The sequence below is a fragment of the Frankliniella occidentalis genome, unplaced genomic scaffold (assembly GCF_000697945.3).
Source record: "Frankliniella occidentalis isolate FOCC.00 unplaced genomic scaffold, Focc_3.1 Scaffold5, whole genome shotgun sequence".
Lineage (NCBI taxonomy): Eukaryota > Metazoa > Arthropoda > Insecta > Thysanoptera > Thripidae > Frankliniella > Frankliniella occidentalis.
In genome coordinates this window covers 1,997,874-2,002,597 of record NW_026267135.1, presented here as the reverse complement: position 1 = coordinate 2,002,597, position 4,724 = coordinate 1,997,874, and the positions used below count along the sequence as shown (strand labels likewise).

At 49.5% G+C, this 4,724-nt stretch overlaps 1 protein-coding gene across 3 annotated transcripts in view; it reads left to right on the top strand.

Annotated features, from left to right (window-relative positions):
- The window catches only part of LOC113212849 (serotriflin-like), an 81,402-nt gene that overhangs the window by 72,374 nt on the left and 4,304 nt on the right, over window positions 1-4,724 (top strand). The window contains exon 1 of one of the 3 annotated variants that reach the window (XM_052269651.1): window positions 2,671-2,927. The exons of 1 other annotated variant lie outside the window; for it this stretch is intronic. The gene's annotated coding sequence lies outside the window, so the exon portion shown is untranslated. Of the gene's footprint in view, window positions 1-2,670; window positions 2,928-4,724 lie in introns of those variants that run through there. One more of the 3 variants, XM_026431680.2, reaches the window with a different exon arrangement.

Below are 4,724 nucleotides of genomic sequence, written 5' to 3'. Positions count from 1 at the left end.
CTCTCTCTCTCTCTCTCTCTCTCTCTCTCTCTCTCTCTCTCTCTCTCTCTCTCTCTCTCGCTATCGCTCTCTCTCACACAAGCACGCGCACACAAAACGCTCTCGACGTGTCAATGTTTATTGAATGAGGATCCTGGCTAATGTGGTCCCCCTGAGCAGTGAGCCGTGCGCTCTCACGTACGTACTCACCCCCTCCCCGCCCCTCCCCGCCACGCCCCCGCTGTTCAGAACTGCCGGCCGTTTGCACACATCCAGTTCCCTCCCCCTCCCCCTGGTCCGTCCTTGCTCTAACCGCAAAGTAAAGTTGAGCGCGCAAGTGTGACACACACGTTTTTCCTGATGCCATAGCCGTCTCTAAACTGTTAAAAGCACAATGTAAAACGTCTGCTTCTTTCAATAAAAAAAATTAAATTTAATTAGCTCTTAAATAATTGTTTTAAATGGTAATAACCTGGAAAGATTCCGAAGCTTTACAATGAAAAACTTATTGGACATTCTCCCAAGTTTTCGAGTGCGGCAATTTTCAAGCGTTTTTATTATTACGTCTAATAATCTTGATAGAATGTGGCTAATGCGGGCGCTGTCAGGCAGGCCGGCGATGCTCTCTGCTGCCGCCGTGTGTAGTGCAGCAGTGCAGCACAGGGCAGCGGAGAGCACGCCCGCCGCCCGCCACTTGAGCGCTCGACACTGCGCACACTCTGACCTCGCCACGCCCCGCCACGCCCCGCCTGCGTTTGTTTTGGGCGAGGCACGGCCGAGAGCCGCGCCACCGGAGAGCGAGGCATTGTGTTCTGCTTGGAGGGTTCCACCGGGCAGACTCCTTGCTCCAGCAGCGGCTGCTCCAGCCAGCAGCAGCTCGTTTGTGTGTCGACCGCCGTCTGGACGCCACGGCTGGAACTGGAGAGAGAGAGAGAGAGAGAGAGAGAGACTTGGAGTAGAGGAGGGGGGTGTATTATACGGACCCCCTTGCTCACAGGGCACAGGCGTCCTGGAACTGAGCTTTTGTAAACTTTAATTTCGATATGGAAATGCGGTGGCCTAACAGTTGGAAATAATTTGCTGCAGTAATTTATAGTAAAATACGTGCTTATTATATAACAATCGAGACAGCTATTTTATTGATTATCTTTATCTATTCATTTTAAACTGACAACGCTGCAAGTATTGACAGGAGAAATGCAGGCGCTGTGCCTCCTCCTGTGAATAAGAAATGCCGTTTATAAAAACAATACACACTAAACCCTTATGTACTTTGTTGTGGATAACATGCACAGCTGTAAGCAGCCAGAGTTATGCACCGAATTTCATGCATATCTATGTAAAACTTGAGCATTACTATGCACAAATTTGTGCATAGTGGCCTTAGTTTTGCATACTTCTGTATGAAATTTGGTGCATAGCTATGGCTGCATGAAATCCTGCAAGTCTTATGCACAAAAGAATGCATAAGAATTCAGTGTGTACCGCGAACGCATCGCGCGCACGGAGTCCCTGAACGCCGGCGAGGTTGGCAACCCTTCGTACACAGATCCCCGGTGGGTTGCCTATACCCTCGACTGCAGGCTGACTACTGGCGAACGCATATTGGGTTGTGGTCTATCTTGCCTCTCGAATACATACTTTAAGATTCAATCTCAGTAAAACCAAACGTTATTTTTGCCAAATCGCCCAGGACTTCCTTGTCGCTTGCCCCCTTAAATAGTACGTGGTAGCAGTTCGACAGCAGACGCAGGTTATCAGGATCGGGAGAGTAGCTGCTATTTTACATGATTTGGACCTTTGTCATTGTGTTGTGTTTGTGTACGAGGAGAAATAGCTGCCGCGGTCGCGACGACAAAGTCCACCTAAATGAGGAAGAAGTGCCGGCAAGCAATACCCACGTACAGTACGCTCTCTCTCTCTCTCTCTCTCTCTCTCTCTCTCTCTCTCTCTCTCTCTCCCTCGTTCCGCTCTCCCCGCTCTCTCCCACAATACGGCAATGCCCCGGCGCACACCACCTCCAGTGACCGTCATTCGCATTCAAATGGGGGCGCCCTGCGCGCGCCGTGCGGCGAACGCACGGGTCAGCTGCCTGGCTGCGCCCGGAAACTAGTAACAATCGTCGTCTCTCTCTCTCACACACACACGCTGTTGCTCTACCATGTGGGCGCGAGAGAGAGAGACCTAAGCATACTGTCTACGTACTTTTCGGACGCGGGGCCGACCCCTCCCTCTGAGGGGGCGAAAACGAACACCGCTGCCCGATCCAGTTTGGAATAATGGAACAATTTGTAACGATGGACAACGCGACTTCGGCGGGGGCAGCAGAGAGAGAGAGAGAGAGAGAGAGAGAGAGAGAGAGAGAGAGAGAGAGAGAGAGAAAGAAAGAAAGAAAGAAAGAGGGGGAGAAATAGGAGGAAGGGTTGTAGCAACCTCGCTTTTTAACACTAAGACACGCTTTCTTAGCTTCGCATTCTCATCCCCTCCCCCGCCTATCTCTGTCTCTCTCTATCTCTCTTTATCTCTCTCTCTCCTATATCTCTCTCTCTCCCCCTCTCTCTCCCTCTCGCGACCGAGTGCGCCACGGCGCTACGCCACTGGTCCTGGGCCATACACACACCAGGGGGCAAGCGCTGCCGGGCGGGGCGGGGTGCGGCGGGGCGGGGTGTGGCGGTGGGGCGGGGAATCACATGGTACGCCTATGGCGTGGTGTCCATGTCCGAGCGCTCAGTGGGAGCCGCCGTCCCGCCCCACCAGCACGTGTGAGTCCTTGGGTCCTGTCCTGGCGCAACACTCACACTCACCCTCGCACACACACACACATACTCACCCTCGCACACACGCATCGGCGTCCCTTTCTGCTTCCCACCTGCTGCAGCGTCCGTGGGACCCCATCGAGTGCCTCCTCACGCCGTACCTGTGGATTGCTTCTCGTTGACCGAGGTAAGGTGTGTGTAACTTTCTGCTGTTGTAAGATGTAAGAGTGATCTATTGTAGTCTTTTCGCGTTTCGCGATCCTAACTCAGTTCCTACAAAAAGAGTCCACTCATCAAAAAAATTGGGAATTTCCCTCGGTTTTTGAAAAGACTTTCCTCAACAATTTTATAAAATGGGAGTTCTAGAAGTTTTTCTCTCTCACCTCAAAAAAATCAAACATTGTTTTTATCGTGCAGAGCAGCCTAAAATCTTAAGTCAGACCTCAGCTAAAACGATTTCTGTGGACAGTTTAGGTGTAGTAAATTCTAGATTCGAATTCTTGAAGTCAGCAAGTTTTGTATTGGTTTGGTAGTGATATAGAAAGTATGTCTCTTTTAGTGACTTTTTTAAGCCCTCCGAGACCGCCCTAAGACCTCTACTTATATACTACTTATATACTAAATATTTCTCACGGATAGGCCAAGTGAACTTCCCAGTTTTAGTGCACTGACTTATACACTAATCAGTATACCTTTCTAAACAGCCTATAATTTTTATCAATTTGTATTGTGATTTGTTTTTCTTTGTTCTTGTTCAATTTTTTTCTAAATTTACATTTTTAACGAAATGCACGACGTTTGACGGTCACTCGATTTCGGTCCTGACAGCTGAGCGCTGCTACCGCTGTCCCCTGCAGTAATGATAAGAGAGGCTGGATGCTGCTGCTGCAGCGCCTTGCATCTCTCGCGGTAGTAAAAAAGCCCAAAGCTTATTATCATTTGAGTAGCGCGACAATATTTTTACGACGTTTCTTATCACCACCTTGTGTACGAGATTAGATTACCGCTGCATCGAATGTGAGAATGTGCGCTTGTTGCTGCAATAGCTTAAATCTCTCTCGTTGTCGAAATCGATTTGAGCGACCAAAAGGGCAGCTCCATACACCACGCATCGGACTTACATTCACACACACACACACACATTTGCACACATTTGCACACACAACCGTCACTAAATCACCCGCGCAATAAATCTCGACTTTGTTGCGGATGAGTGTCGCGAAACGACACCATAAATGACATTTGCGATCTTGGCAGAAAGCCCCGGCCGTCGGTAGCCCATAAATGAAACTCAATATGAAAGGAATTATGAGGCGGTGACCCGTAAAGCACATAAACCAAGCCGGCGACGCGGCAAAGGTGAGAATGAGAGAGAAACTGCAGCGCGATGCATGTGTATACCAACTGCGAAAAATAGTTTGCAAATGTGACATTGCTTAGCGGGGGGGGGGGGGGGAGCTGTTTATGGACACGATAACGGGTTTGTCGCGGGTACTTTAAGACATGACTCATAATTATTTATTTTGCCTTTCAATTTAATTTTTCACCCCCCTCTAGTTTGTTTTTTTTTTTCGTTTTTTGCACGATTTGCACTTTTATAGTTTGGATACTTTGTGGTCGGTTTCGCCTACTGATCGACCGGCTAGAGCAATAAAATGACATCGCGGAGTAAAACCGTTCCAGAAATAAACATCACACACACACACACACTCACACACAGAGCACTCTTCTAATAGTGAGTTTTTACCTGTCGCTTGTCCGGCATCATTAACGATACGAGTATGTGTGTGTGTATCCGTCGCACCCACAGCCGCGAGCCTCCGGCACTTCCCTCTTCTCCGATGGCCGGTCTAGATAACGCCCTCGACGTTACAGACTCCCGACCATCATTATGAGCTCCCGAAACAACGCGCGTCTCGTACTGACCGCCGCCGCGGCCGCCGCGTGCGCGCCATTTCCTTCTCTCCTCTCACGGATAGAGTTCCGCGG